This window comes from Scyliorhinus torazame, chromosome 2 (genome assembly GCF_047496885.1).
Source record: "Scyliorhinus torazame isolate Kashiwa2021f chromosome 2, sScyTor2.1, whole genome shotgun sequence".
NCBI classification, from domain to species: Eukaryota; Metazoa; Chordata; class Chondrichthyes; order Carcharhiniformes; family Scyliorhinidae; genus Scyliorhinus; species Scyliorhinus torazame.
In genome coordinates, this window is record NC_092708.1 from 378686978 (window position 1) to 378703073 (window position 16096).

The 16096-nt window shown below is 52.2% G+C and overlaps 1 pseudogene; it reads right to left on the reverse strand.

Annotated features, from left to right (window-relative positions):
* Window positions 1-11418: 11418 nt before the first annotated feature.
* Window positions 11419-11597, reverse strand: LOC140408161 (U2 spliceosomal RNA; annotated as a pseudogene).
* Between the last annotated feature and the right edge of the window lie 4499 nt (window positions 11598-16096).

Sequence of the window (16096 nt, forward strand, 5' to 3'; positions counted from 1 at the left end):
GGAGAAGAAACCCCAACAATTTTCCAATTTGTACACTATGAGGAAAGGATGCTGTATGCCTGGGAGTGATTCCACTAACAAAAACAAAAACGTATTAAAACAAACATTATTAACACAGGATTAACCCCATTGACATCCAAGGAGAAAACAGCTTTTCAATGAACAGTTCTTTTTTAAAAAGTCTTTGCGCTGACTTTCTCGTCTACTTCTAAAATTTCAATGGGGCAAGATCCACATTCGGGTCAAATGGCACTTATTAATAAAGTGTGGGGGAATCAGTTAGCTGGATGGCTGGTTTGTGACGCAGAGCAATGCCAACAGGGGGGAGTTCAATTCCCGTATTGGCTGAGGTTACCAGGAAGGCCTCGCCTTCTCAACCTTGACCCTTGCTTGAGGTGAGGTGGCCCACAGGTCAAATCACCACAAGTCTGCACTCTCCCTCTCTCAAAGGGAAGAGTAGCCTATGGCCCTCTGGGACGAGGGTGGCTTTCATTAATAAAGTTAACACTCAGGATTTGTTCACAAAGTCCTTGGAGAGAAACTTTCAGAAGGCAGTCTGAGAGACACAACTCTTTTCCTCAGAATCCAGAGCAGGGCTGGAAACGAAACTAAAAAGAGACGCAGCTCCTGCCAAGAGTGACATCACAGCCTGCCTAGCTGTTAACCCTTAATCACAGACATATAATCTGGATACCTTAACCTAAGTCCTTGTTAAAAAATATATATTTTATTGAAATTTTTCAAACAAAAATTTTTCCCGTTTTTACAACTCAACAAGGGATTATACATTAAACATTATTTAAATAATATAGTGAGCTTACAACAAAACTAGAAAAGAAAAAACAAATAGCAAAAACACAAAATAGTGCTCCCCCCTCCCCCCTGGGTTGCTGCTGCTGTCCTTTCTGTCTGGTGCTTGTTTGAAAGTTCTGGTGATGAGGCGTTCTGCCAGATGACTCTGGCAGTCTGCTCAGGGAACCATCCAACGTCCTCCACGGTCTCCTTTTCCCTGAGGGCCTCGAGGACATTACGTGCTGACCACTGCTTCATTGCCTTGTGGTCAAAGGTGTTTTCCTTCAAAACCCTTTCCACGAAGGACAGGTGGTACGGTACGGTCCAACTACTTGGAGCATTCCGCGGCAATGAGGCCAGGCCCATCCTTCGTAACACCGGGGACAGGTAGAACCTCAGTATGCAGTGACACTTGGTGTTTGCATACTGGGGGTCCACGCACAGCTTGATGCAGCTGGACACAAAGGTGGCCAACAGGATGAGGGAGGCGTTGGGTACCTTCCGCCCTCCCTTCTCCAGAGGTTTGTACATGGTGTCCCTTCGGACACGGTCCATCTTGGATCTCCAGATGAAATTGAAGATGGCCCGGGTGACTGCTGTGGCGTAGGGTCGGGTTATGGGCCAGACGTGCGCCACGTACAGTAGCACCGAGAGTACCTCACACCTGATGACCAGGGTTTTGCCCGCAATGGAGAGGGAGCGTTGCTCCCACCAGCCCAGTTTCTGCCTTACCTTTGCTATGCGCTCCTCCCAGTTTTTAGTGCACACCCGAGCAGCTCCGAACCATATCCCCAGCACCTTCAGGTAATCTGACCTGACAGTGAAGGGGACAAAGGACCGGTCGGCCCAGTTCCCAAAGATCATGGCCTCGCTCTTGCCACGGTTTACCTTGGCTCCCGAGGCCAGTTCAAACTGGTCGCAGGCGGTCAAGAGCCTGCGTACAGATGCAGGATCCGAGCAGAAGACGGCAACGTCCTCCATTTACAGGGAGGCCTTGACTTGCATGCCTCCACTGACTGGGATCGTCACTCCACTTATACCCAGATCCTTCCTGATGGACTCAGCAAAAGGTTCTATGCAGCACACAAAAAGGGCAGAGGAGAGAGGGCAGCCCTGCCTGACTCCGGATTTGATCTGGAACTTTTCTGATTCCCACCCATTGATTGAGACTGCGCTATAGATGTTGGTGTAGAGGAGTTTGATCCAATTGCGGATTCCCTCCCCAAACCCCATTTTGGAGAGCACAGCTATCATGTAGGTGTGCGATATTCTGTCAAAAGCCTTCTCCTGGTCAAGGCTGATGAGGCAGGTGTCCACCCTCCTGTCCTGCACGTAGGCGATCGTATCCCTGAGTAGCGCGAGGCTATCAGAGATCTTCCTGCCTTGTACAGCACAGGTCTGGTCAGGGTGGATCACCGACTCCAGAGCAGACTTGACCCGATTGGGGATGACATTGGCTAGAATTTTGTAATCCACATTCAACAGTGAAATGGGTCGCCAATTTCGAATTTCTTCCCTTTCCCCCTTCTGCATGTAGATGAGGGTGATGATGCCTTTCCTCATGGACTCTGACATGCTGCCTTCCAGAAGCATACTCTCGTACACTTCCAGCAGGTCTGGGCCCATCCAGTCCCACAGAGCCAAATACAACTCAACCGGTAAGCCGTCGCTTCCGGGGGTTTTACTCGTCTCGAAGGACTTGACGGCCTTTGTCAGCTCATCCAGAGTTAGTGGTTTGTCCAGGTTTTCCAGCTCGCTGCCGCCTATGACCTCCGTGATAGTCGACAGGAAGGTCTGGGAAACAGTGCTATCTGTTGGCTTCAGGTCATACAGTCCGGCATAAAAGGATTGGCTGATCCTCAGGATGTCAGACTGCGATGACTTTTCAGAGCCATCTTCTTCCTTCAGGCTGCTGATCACAGAGGTCTCTCTGTGCACCTTTTGGAAGAAGAAGCGTGAGCACTTTTCATCCTGCTCCACGGAGCGGACTCTGGAACGGAAGATAACCTTGGAGGCCTCCGAGGTGTAGAGCGAGGCTTGCTGGCTCTTCACCTCTTGGAGATCCCCTTTGACATCCACCCCCATCGACTGCAGCTGGAGCAAATTCTGCATACTTTTCTGGAGCCTGGACATGACCCCTCGTCTTTCTCTCACCTTCTGAACGCCCTTGAGGATGAAAAACCTCTTGAAATTCCCCTTGATTGCTTCCCACCAGAGATGTGGGGCCTCAAAGAGGGGTTTCACGGTTCTCCAACCTTTGTAATCCCTCCTGAGTTCCTCGAGGTTCTCAGGGGTCAGCAGTTTTACATTTAGCCTCCATGTCCCCCTGCCTACCCCCTGGTTTTCCTTGCAGGTGGCAGTCGGCCAGTAGGAGGCAGTGGTCAGAGAAGAACACCGGCCTTACGTCGGTGGACCTGACCGTGAAAGCTCGGGACACAAAAAAGAAGTCTATCCTGGAGCGGATGGACCCGTCTGGACGTGACCATGTGAATCTACGCTGCGCTCCGTCTGCAGGGTTGCTGCAGACGTCGAGCAGCTTGGCGTCTTTTACCGTTTCCATCAGGAGTCTGGACGTAGCGTCTAGTTTGCTGTCGGCTCTGCCAGATCGTCCAGCCGCATCGATGATGCAGTTGAAGTCACCGCCCAGGATGACCGGCTTGGAGGTGGCCAACAACAGTGGGAGTTGCTGAAGGACTGCCAGCCGCTCACTTTTTACGGCCGGCGCGTACACATTAATAAGTCTGAGAGGGGTGTTTTTGTATTTCACGTCTGCTACGAGGAGGCGCCCTCCCACCACCTCCTTAACGTCGGAGATGGTGAAGTTGCCTCCCCGCAGCAGAATACCCAGGCCGGAGGAGCAGCAGTCGTTTCCTCCTGACCAGATGGATGGCCCGTGGGACCACCAGCTCGACCAGCGCCTGTAGTAGCTGAGGTGCGGAATTCCGCACTCCTGCAGGAACAGTAGGTCAGCTTTCACATTTGCTAAATAGTTGAGTGTGGCTACACACCGCGAAGTATCTTTGATGCTTCGCACATTTCTGGATGCAATTTTAAAACCCATTATAAAAACGTAGATTTACCAGTCTCAAGAGTCCAGAGTCTATACAGTTGGCTGTTCCAGCTGTTGGATGTTCCCCAGCATGCCGGTGGTGCTCGCAAACTTTAGCACAGTTGCAGGGTTGAGAAAACTGTTCTGGTCCGCACTGGCCACGTGAACTTGATGCAGATGCATTGGGGGGGGGGGTGGTGTAGCTCTGGCGTTCGTTGTGGCAGTCAGTAGGTGTTGGGGTTGCAGGCCGGTCTTGGCCTGGGTTGTTGCTGCTCGTTACTTTCGGGGGTAGGTCTGTGACCTTGTTTTCTTCCCGGTCGGTGGTCTGGGGGGGTCTGTGCCTCCCGTTCCACGTTGGTGCTTTGCCTCTTTATTTATTTATTTTTTTAAAATATATTTTATTCAAGATTTTTTGGCCAAACATAACAGTACATAGTTTTTAATTTAAACAACAATAAAACAATATAAATAACAGTGGCCAGTTTTAAACAAATAAATAAATAATGTATAAACAGAAACAAAAACAAAACTAAATGGCAACTGCCTTGTCAAAAATAGTTACTCTCCAAAGATACAATCCAACAGTCCAATATACATTTCCTATAACAAATGTCTATACATATACAATGACATCCCTGAGAGCCCCCCCCCCCCCCCTCCCTCCCCCCCTGGCTTGGTGCTGTTGTCTTTCTTTCTTTTTCATTCCTTCTATCGTTCTGTGAGGTAGTTGACGAATGGTTGCCACCGCCTGGTGAACCCTTGAGCCGAACCCCTTAATACGAACTTGATCCGTTCTAACTTTATAAACCCTGTCATGTCGTTTATCCAAGTCTCCACGCCCAGAGGTTTGGCTTCCTTCCACATAAGCAATATCCTTCGCCGGGCTACTAGGGACGCAAAGGCCAAAACATAAGCCTCTTTCGCCTCCTGCACTCACGGCTCTTCTGCAACCCGAATATAGCTAACCCCCAGCTTGGCTCGACCCGGACCCCCACCACCTTCGAACGCACCTTCGCCACCCCCACCCAGAACCCCTGTAATGCCGGACATGACCAGAACATGTGGGTGTGATTCGCTGGGCTTCGCGAGCATCTCCCACACCTATCCTCTACCCCGAAAAATTTACTGAGCCGTGCTCCAGTCATATGCGCCCTGTGTAGAACCTTGAATTGTATCAGGCTTAGCCTGGCACACGAGGACGACGGGTTTACCCTACGTAGGGCCTCAGCCCACAGCCCCTCCTCAATCTCTTCCCCAGCTCTTCCCATTTCCCTTTCAGCTCATCTACCATGATCTCCCCCTCGTCCCTCATTTCCCTGTATATATCCGACACCCTACCATCCCCCACCCATGTCTCTGAGATCACTCTATCCTGCACCTCCTGCGTCGGGAGCTGCGGGAATTCCCTCACCTGTTGCCTCACAAAAGCCCTCAGTTGCATATACCGAAATGCATTCCCTTGGGGCAACCCATATTTTTCCGTCAGCGCTCCCAGACTCGCAAACGTCCCATCTACGAACAGATCTCTCAATTGTACTACCCCAGCTCTTTGCCATGCTCCAAATCCCCCATCCATTCTCCCCGGAACAAACCTATGGTTATTTCTTATCGGGGACCGCACCGAGGCTCCCGTCCTTCCCCTATGCCGTCTCCACTGCCCCCAAATTTTTAATGTTGCCACCACCACCGGGCTTGTAGTGTATTTCTTCGGTGAGAACGGCAACGGTGCCGTCACCATTGCTTGTAAGCTGGTCCCCTTGCAGGACGCCCTTTCCAATCTCTTGCACACCGCTCCCTCCCCTTCTCCCATCCACTTACACACCATTGAAATATTGGCGGTCCAGTAATAATCATTTAGGCTCGGTAGTGCCAGCCCCCCCCTATCCCTACTACACTGCAAGAACCCCCTCCTCACTCTCGGGGTCTTCCCGGCCCCCACACAACTCATAATGCTTTTCTCGATTCTCTTAAAAAAAGCCTTCGTGACCATCACCGGGAGGCACTGAAACACAAAGAGGAATCTCGTGAGAACCACCATTTTAACCGCCTGCACCCTACCTGCCAGTGACAGGGACACCATGTCCCATCTCTTGAAGTCCTCCTCCATTTGTTCCACCAATCGTGTTAAATTAAGCCGGTGTAAGGTTCCCCAATTCTTGGCTATCTGAATCCCCAAGTACCGGAAGTCTCTTGTTACCTTCCTCAGCGGTAAATCCTCTATTTCCCTGCTCTGCTCCCCCGGATACACCACAAACAACTCACTTTTCCCCATGTTCAATTTATACCCCGAAAAATCCCCAAACTCCCCAAGTATCCGCATTATCTCTGGCATCCCCTCCACCGGGTCCACCACATACAACAACAAATCATCCGCATACAAAGATACCCGGTGTTCTTCTCCTCCCCTAAACACTCCCCTCCACTTCCTGGAACCCCTCAGTGCTATGGCCAGGGGCTCAATCGGCAGTGCAAACAATAACGGAGACAGGGGACACCCCTGCCTCGTCCCTCTGTAAAGCCGGAAATAATCAGACCCCCGTCCATTCGTAACCACACTCGCCATCGGTGCCCTATACAGCAACTGTACCCATCCGATATACCCATCTCCAAAGCCAAATCTCCTCAGCACCTCCCACAGATAATCCCACTCCACTCTATCAAATGCTTTCTCGGCATCCATCGCCACCACTATCTCCGCTTCCCCCTCTGGCAGGGGCATCATCATTATCCCTAGCAACCTCCGTATGTTCGTGTTCAGCTGTCTCCCCTTCACAAACCCAGTTTGGTCCTCATGAACCACCCCCGGGACACAGTCCTCTATCCTCGTCGCCGTTACCTTGGCCAGAATCTTAGCATCCACATTTAAAAGAGAAATGGGCCTATAGGACCCGCATTGCAGCGGGTCTTTTTCCTTCTTTAGGAGGAGCGATATCGTTGCCTTTGACATAGTCGGGGGCAACTGCCCCCTTTCCCTAGCCTCATTAAAGGTTCTTGTCAGAAGCGGGGCCAGCAAGTCCATATACTTCCTATAAAATTCCACCGGGAATCCGTCTGGTCCCGGAGCCTTCCCCGCCTGCATGCTCCCAATCCCTTTCACTACCTCCTCCATCTCAATCTGTGCTCCCAGTCCCGCCCTCTCCTGCTCCTCCACCTTAGGGAATTCCAGCTGATCCAGAAAGCTCATCATTCTCTCCTTCCCTTCCGGGGGCTGAGCTTTGTATAATGTTTCGTAGAATGCCTTGAACACACCATTCACTCTCTCCGCTCCCCGCTCCATCTCTCCCTCCTCATATCTCACCCCCCCTATCACCCTCGCTGCTCCCCTCTTCCTCAGTTGGTGGGCCAGCAACCGGCTCGCCTTCTCCCCATATTCGTACTGTACACCCTGTGCCTTCCTCCATTGTGCCTCTGCATTACCCGTAGTCAACAAGTCAAATTCTACATGTAGCCTTTGCCTTTCCCTGTACAGTCCCTCCTCCGGTGCCTCCGCACATTGTCTGTCCACCCTCAAAAGTTCTTTCAGCAACCGCTCCCTTTCCCTACCCTCCTGCTTTCCTTTATGTGCCCTAATAGATATCAGCTCCCCTCTAACCACTGCCTTCAGTGCCTCCCAGACCACTCCCACCTGAACCTCCCCATTGTCATTAAGCTCCAAGTACCTTTCAATACACCCCCTCACCCTTAAACATACCCCCTCATCTGCCAGTAATCCCATGTCCATTCTCCAGGGCGGGTGCTGTTCTTTTTCCTCCCCTATCTCCAGGTCCACCCAATGTGGAGCGTGGTCCGAGATAGCTATAGCCGTGTACTCCGTCCCTGTCACCTTCGGGATCAGCGCCCTTCCCAAAACACAAAAGTCTATCCGTGAATATACTTTATGGACATAGGAGAAAAACGAGAACTCCTTACTCCTAGGCCTGCTAAATCTCCAGGGGTCTACTCCTCCCATCTGCTCCATAAAGTCCTTGAGCACCCTAGCTGCAGCCGGCCTCCTCCCGGTCCTGGACCTCGATCTGTCCAGCCCTGGGTCCAGCACCGTATTGAAGTCTCCCCCCATTACCAACTTTCCCGCCTCTATGTCCGGGATACGTCCCAACATACGCCTCATAAAATTGGCATCATCCCAGTTCGGGGCATATACGTTCACTAGAACCACCACCTCCCCTTGCAATCTGCCACTCACCATCACGTATCTACCCCCACTATCCGCCACTATGGTCTTTGCCTCAAACCGTACCCGTTTCCCCACTAATATAGCCACGCCCCTGTTCTTTGCTTCTAACCCCGAATGAAACACCTGCCCCACCCATCCTTTGCGTAGTCTGACCTGGTCTATCAGTTTCAAATGCGTCTCCTGCAACATAACCACATCTGCCTTTAATTTCATTAGGTGTGCGAGTATCCGTGCCCTTTTAATCGGCCCGTTCAGCCCTGTCACATTCCACGTGATCAGCCGGGTTGGGGGGCTCTTTACCCCCCCCCCTTGTCGACTAGCCATCCCCTTTTTTAATCCAGCTCCTCACCCAGTTCCCACGTAGCCGTATCTCCCCCTGACGGCGCCCTCCCGCTTCGACCACCCAAGCCCATACCAGCTCCCCCTTCTCCCCAGCAGCAGCAACCCAGTTAGGCCCCCCCCCCCGCTAGATCCTTTTCTAGCGTAATTGCACCCCCCATGTTGCTCCCAGAAGTCAGCAAACTCTGGCTGACCTCTGCTTCCCCCCGTGACCTCGGCCCCCACTGAGCGAGGCCCCCTTCTTCCTGCTTCCCTGTTCCCGCCATGATTACCATAGCGCGGGAACAAAGCCCGCCTTTCCCACTTGGCCCCACCCCTAATGGCCGGCGCCCACAATTCCTCATCCTCCCTCCCCCCTCTCCCCCACGACATGGGGAAGAGCGAAAAGTTACAGGGTCGCAAGATTAACAACTTGAGAGATCATCCCTTCCCCCTTTTTCCCCCCCTTCACCCCACGTAATCACCCCACCACTTTGTCCCAAACGTTCTTTTTCTGGCCCGCCTATTGCAGCTTCTCCTCCACAATAAATGTCCACGCCTCTTCTGCCGTCTCAAAGTAGTGGTGCTTCCCTTGGTGTGTGACCCACAGTCTTGCCGGCTGCAACATTCCAAATTTGACCTTCCTTTTGTGAAGCACCGCCTTGGCCCGATTAAAACTTGCCCTCCTTCTCGCCACCTCCGCACTCCAATCTTGATATACGCGGATCACCGCATTCTCCCACCTACTGCTCCGAGTTTTCTTCGCCCATCTGAGGACCATGTCTCTGTCATTATATCGGAGAAATCTCACCACTATGGCTCAAGGTATTTCTCCAGCCCTCGGTCTTCACGTCATAACTCGATAAGCTCCCTCCACCTCCAACGGGCCCGTCGGGGCCTCCGATCCCATTAACGAGTGAAGCATCGTGCTCACATATGTCCCGACGTCTGCACCTTCGGGAAGACCAAGAATCCTTAAATTCTTCCTCCTCGCATTATTCTCCAGCACCTCCAGCCTTTCCACACTCCTTTTGTGCTGTTCCTCGTGCGTCTCTGTCTTCACCACCAGGCCCTGTATTTCGTCTTCATTTTCAGCGACCTTTGCCTTCACGACCCGAAGCTCCTGCTCCTGGGTCTTTTGCTCCTCCTTTAGCCCTTCAATCGCCTGTAATATCGGGGCCAGCAGCTCCTTCTTCATCTCCTTTTTAAGTTCTTCCACACAGCGCCGCAGGAACTCTTGTTGGTCAGGGCCCCATACTAGACGGCCACCTTCCGACGCCATCTTGCTTTGTGCTTGCCTTCCTTGCCGCTGCTCTAGAGGATCCTCCGCAATCCGGCCACTTTCCTCTCCTTTTTCCATCCGTGTCCAGGGGGAATTCCCTTCTGGTTACCGCACAGTGTTTTTAGCCGTTAAACTTGCGGTTGGGGCTCCTATCAAGAGCCCAAAAGTCCGTTCCACCGGGAGCTGCCGAAACGTGCGACTTAGCTGGTCATCGCCGCACCCGGAAGTCTTTGCCTCTTTATTTGAGGCCGATTCTTGTCTTGTTTTCCCTCATCGGAGGAGGTGTCGGCATTAAGTCCGCTGGCTGAAAGGTGTCGCTTTTTGCCACTACCCCTCGGGGGGTTCTTCAGTTTGTTTTTTTGTTTCCTCTTTCGTTTGTCCCTGTTCACTGTTTGCCAGGGCTCTCTATTCTTTGTCCCATCCTCTTCCTCTTCCATTGAGTGTTCCTCATCAGATGAGGCTGGGGTTGGGTTGTCAGGGCGTGCTGGGGCCTCCTCTTTTTGTTGGGGGCCCTTCTGTTGCTTTTCCGCATTCTGTGCCGTGGTGTCTTTTTCGGTGGGGGGTGCATGAACCTCCTCTCTGGTCGCCTTTTTAACTCCGCTGCTGATGATCTGTGCATATGTCGCCCCCCGTTTCGGGCAGGCCCTGTAAAGATGGCCGGCCTCCCCACACAGGTTGCAGCACTTGTCTTCTTTGCAGTCCTTAGTCATGTGTCCCTCCTGCCTGCAGTTTTTGCAGAAGGTCACACTGCAGTTTGCGGCAACATGCCCCGTTTTGCCACAGGTGTGGCATACTCGTGGCTGTCCCACGTAGTAGAGGTAGCCACGATTTCCTCCAATAATGAAACTGGAGGGGGGATGCAGGATGGTTCCGCTGCCGTCTGTTCTTAGAGTCACCTTGATGTGGTGCTCACTTGTCCAGATGCCGAAGGTGTCTTTCACTTGCACGCTGTCACTTTTCAGCTCAGCGTACCTGGCGAGGAACGTGAGCACATCAGACACGGGGACGTGGGGGTTGTACGTGTGCAGTGTTACAACCCGGTTTTGCTGCGACGGTAGCGTAAACAGAGGCTCCGCAGTCAGGATCGACAGGGGACTCTGATTACCTTTTTCCTTGAAGACGTTCAAGAATCTGATGCACGCTGCGACGCTCTTGAAGGTGACATCAAAATATCCATTGTTGGGGAAGTTTTGCAAGCAGAAGATCTCTGTTGCTTTAAACCCACAACACTCGAGCAGCACCCGTTTCACGAAGAGTTTCCGGTCCACAGGTGACTCTCCTTCCGTTTTCTTCACTGTGACTCGGACAGTGTTTCGCACTCCCCAGCCTGGTGGTCGGGATGCAGCTGCATCCATAGCTCGTTCGTTGGGTGTGAAACTGTATCGGTGTTAGGCCTAAACCCGAGGTTTAGGCCAGCATGTAGATCCACCAATAGCAGCCAAGCTCCAAACGTTTCCTCTTTGACGACTTCAATCCCTCCGAGTTCTCCAATCCACGATCGACATGGAAATCCTCAGCTTCTCTCGATCAAATGAGACTACACTTGATCTTAGGCAAAAGGCCGAGAAGCCGAGTAATGCACATTCAAGAGTGAAATGGGTGGTCAATTTAGAATTAGTTCCCTTTCGCCGTTGTGCTTGTAAGATGCGTTTGGTCATTCTTCATGACACCGGGGCCAGGTAGAAGCTGAGTAGCAGCAGCCACTTGCCGAAGCATTTTGTTGTGTGCTGAAAGAACTGTGAATAAAGTGTATATTTGTATGTGTTTGATCTGTTTTTTAAGTTTGAAATTCCCCATGAAGGGGTGGTGTGCACCGTTCCTGGAGATACTGCAATACCAGGTCGATGCGTGGAGTGGACGGAGCAAGCCCCTATTCCATCTCCCTGCTCCAAAAATCAATTTAATATATGGTCCCCAGATAAGGGACGTATCAGATATTAAACTGATAAGAACAGATTTTTTTTTTTTTTCCAAAAAAATTTACTTTATTCATAAAAATTTATCATAAGCATTACAGAAACATTTCAAATTGTCTTGACTGTACATTTCCGGCAGGGTTACATGTTGCCTTGACTTTCTTTCATTCAATTTTGATATTATTATTCACATATCACTCTTTACGTTACAATTCCTTCTTAAATATTTACATTGTCATGTTTGTTTTATACATTGGAGTGTTGGTTGCCCAGACCGAGGGGCTTTACACTGTTACCCGCCCCTCGGTGTACATTTGCTGGAAAGACTTTACACAGTGGTCTTTCCCCATTGCGCCTTGGCGGCAGCTGCCCCAAGCTTGAGTGCGTCCCTCAGCACGTAGTCCTGGACCTTGGAATGTGCCAGTCTGCAACACTCGGTCGAGGACAATTCTTTGCACTGGAAGATCAGCAAGTTTCGGGCAGACCAAAGAGCGTCTTTCACCGAGTTGATGACCTTCCAGCAGCAGTTGATATTTGTCTCGGTGTGTGTCCCTGGAAACAGTCCGTAGAGCACAGAGTCCTGTGTCACAGATCTGTTTGGGATAAACCTTGACAAATACCACTGCATCTCTCTCCAGACCTTCTTTGCAAAGGCACATTCCACAAGGAGGTGTGTGACCGTCTCATTTCCCCCACAGCCACTCCGAGGGCAGCGTGCATTGGTGCAGAGCCTTCGGGTGTGCATGAAGAATCTGACAGGGAGGACCCTTCTCACCACCAGCCAAGCTAGGTCTTGGTGCTTGTTTGAAAGTTCTGGTGATGAGGCGTTCTGCCAGATGACTCTGGCAGTCTGCTCAGGGAACCATCCAACGTCCTCCACAGTCTCCTTTTCCCTGAGGGCCTCGAGGACATTACGTGCTGACCACTGCTTCATTGCCTTGTGGTCAATGGTGTTTTTCTTCAAAAACTTTTCCACGAAGGACAGGTGGTACGGTACGGTCCAACTACTTGGAGCGTTCCGCGGCAATGAGGCCAGGCCCATCCTTCGTAACACCGGGGACAGGTAGAACCTCAGTATGTAGTGACACTTGGTGTTTGCATACTGGGGGTCCACGCACAGCTTGATGCAGCTGGACACAAAGGTGGCCAACAGGATGAGGGAGGCGTTGGGTACGTTCCGCCCTCCTTTCTCCAGAGGTTTGTACATGGTGTCCCTTCGGACACGGTCCATCTTGGATCGCCAGATAAATTTGAAGATGGCCCGGGTGACTGCTGTGGCGCAGGGTCGGGTTATGGGCCAGACCTGCGCCACGTACAGTAGCACCGAGAGTACCTCACACCTGATGACCAGGGTTTTGCCCGCAATGGAGAGGGAGCGTTGCTCCCACCAGCCCAGTTTCTGTCTTACCTTTCCTATGCGCTCCTCCCAGTTTTTGGTGCACGCCCCAGCAGCTCCGAACCATATCCCCAGCACCTTCAGGTAATCTGACCTGACAGTGAAGGGGACAAAGGACCGGTCGGCCCAGTTCCCAAAGAACATGGCCTCGCTCTTGCCCCGGTTTACCTTGGCTCCAGAGGCCAGTTCAAACTGGTCGCAGGTGGTTAAGAGCCTGCGTACAGACGCAGGATCCGAGCAGAAGACGGCAACGTCGTCCATGTACAGGGAGGCCTTGATTTGCATGCCTCCACTGCCTGGGATCGTCACTCCTCTTATACCCGGATCCCTCCTGATGGACTCGGCAAAAGGTTCTATGCAGCACACAAAAAGGGCAGAGGAGAGAGGGCAGCCCTGCCTGACTCCAGATCTGATCTGGAACTTTTCTGATTCCCACCCATTGATTGAGACTGCGCTATAGATGTTTGTGTAGAGCAGTTTGATCCAATTGCGAATTCCCTCCCCAAACCCCATTTTGGAGAGCACATCCATCATGTAGGTGTGCGATATTCTGTCAAAAGCCTTCTCCTGGTCAAGGCTGATGAGGCAAGTGTCCACCCCCCTGTCCTGCACGTAGGCGATCGTATCCCTGAGTAGCGCGAGGCTATCAGAGATCTTCCTGCCGGGTACAGCACAGGTCTGGTCAGGGTGGATCACCGACTCCAGAGCAGACCTGACCCGATTGGCGATGACCTTTGCTAGAATTTTGTAGTCCACATTCAACAGTGAAATGGGTCGCCAATTTCGAATTTCTTCCCTTTCCCCCTTCTGCTTGTAGATGAGGGTGATGATGCCTTTCCTCATGGACTCTGACATGCTGCCTTCCAGAAGCATGCTCTCGTACACTTCCAGCAGGTCTGGGCCCATCCAGTCCCACAGAGCCGAATACAACTCAACCGGTAAGCCGTCGCTTCCGGGAGTTTTACTCGTCTCGAAGGACTTGGCGGCCTTTGTCAGCTCGTCCAGAGTTAGTGGTTTGTCCAGGTTTTCCAGCTCGCTGTCGCCTATGACCTCCGTGATAGTCGACAGGAAGGTCTGGGAAACAGTGCTATCTGTTGGCTTCAGGTCATACAGTCCGGCATAAAAGGATTGGCTGATCCTCAGGATGTCAGACCGCGATGACTTTTCAGAGCCATCTTCTTCCTTCAGGCTGCTGATCACAGAGGTCTCTCTGTGCACCTTTTGGAAGAAGAAGCGTGAGCACTTTTCGTCCTGCTCCACGGAGCGGACTCTGGAACGGAAGATAACCTTGGAGGCCTCCGAGGTGTAGAGCGAGGCTTGCTGGCTCTTCACCTCTTGGAGATCCTCCTTGACATCCACCCCCATCGACTGCAGCTGGAGCAAATTTTGCATACTTTTCTGGAGCCTGGACATGACCCCTCGTCTCTCTCTCACCTTCTGAACGCCCTTGAGGATGAAAAACCTCTTGATATTCCCCTTGATTGCTTCCCACCAGAGATGTGGGGCCTCAAAGAGGGGTTTCACAGTTCTCCAACCTTTGTAATCCCTCCTGAGTTCCTCGATGTTCTCAGGGGTCAGCAGTTTTACATTTAGCTTCCACGTCCCCCTGCCTACCCCCTGGTCTTCCTGCAGGTGGCAGTCGGCCAGTAGGAGGCAGTGGTCAGAGAAGAACACCGGCGTTACGTCGGTGGACCTGACCGTGAAAGCTCGGGACACAAAAAAGAAGTCTATCCTGGAGCGGACGGACCCGTCTGGCCGTGACCATGTGTATCTACGCTGCGCGCCGTCTGCAGGGTTGCTGCAGACGTCGAGCAGCTTGGCGTCTTTTACCGTTTCCATCAGGAGTCTGGACGTAGCGTCTAGTTTGCTGTCGGCTTTGCTGGATCGTCCAGCCGCATCGATGATGCAGTTGAAGTCACCACCCAGGATGACCGGCTTGGAGGTGGCCAACAGCAGTGGGAGTTGCTGAAGAACTGCCAGCCGCTCACTTTTTACGGCCGGGGCGTACACATTAATAAGTCTGAGAGGGGTGTTTTTGTATTTCACGTCTGCTACGAGGAGGCGCCCGCCCACCACCTCCTTAACGTCGGAGATGGTGAAGTTGCCTCCCCGCAGCAGAATACCCAGGCCGGAGGAGCGGCAGTCGTTTCCTCCTGACCAGATGGATGGCCCGTGGGACCACCAACTCGACCAGCGCCTGTAGTTGCTGAGGTGCGGAATTCCGCACTCCTGCAGGAACAGTAGGTCAGCTTTTACATTTGCCAAATAGTTGAGTGTGGCTACACACCGCGAAGTATCTTTGATGCTTCGCACATTTATGGATGCAATTTTTAAACCCATTAAGAAAAGATAGATTTACCAATCTCAAGAGTCCAGAGTCTATACAGTTGGCTGTTCCAGCTGTTGAATGTTCCCCAGCATGCCGGTGGTGCTCGCAAACTTTAGCACAGTTGCAGGGCTGAGAAAACTGTTCTGGTCCGTACTGGCCCCGTGATTTTGATGCAGATGCATTGGGGGGGTGGTGTAGCCCTGGGGTTCGTCGTGGCAGTCAGTAGGTGTTGGGGTTGCAGGCCGGTCTTCACCTGGGTTATTGCTGCTCGTTGCTATCGGGGGTTGGTCTGTGACCTTGTTTTCTTCCCGGTCGGTGGTCTGGGGGGTCTGTGCCTTCCGTTCCACGTCGGTGCTTTGCCTCTTTATTTGAGGCCGATTCTTGTCCTGTTTTCCCTCATCGGATGAGGTGTCGGCGCTAAGTGCGCCGGCTGAGAGGTGTCGCTTTTTGCCACTACCCCTCGGGGTTCTTCAGTTTGTTTTTTTGTTTCCTCTTACGTTTGTCCCTGTTCACGGTTTCCCAGGGCTCTTTATTCTTTGTCCCATCCTCTTCCTCTTCCATTGAGTGTTCCTCATCAGATGGGGCTGGGGTTGGGTTGTCAGGAGGTGCTGGGGCCTCCTCTTTTTGTTGGGGGCCCTTCTGTTGCTTTTCCTCATTCTGAACCATGGTGTCTTTTTCGGTGGAGGGTGTATGCACCTCCTCTCTGGTCGCCTTTTTGACTCCGCTGCTGATGATCTGTGCGTATGTCGCCCCGCGTTTCGGGCAGGCCCTGTAAAGATGGCCGGCCTCCCCACACAGGTTGCAGCACTTGTCTTCCTTGCAGTCCTTAGTCATGTGTCC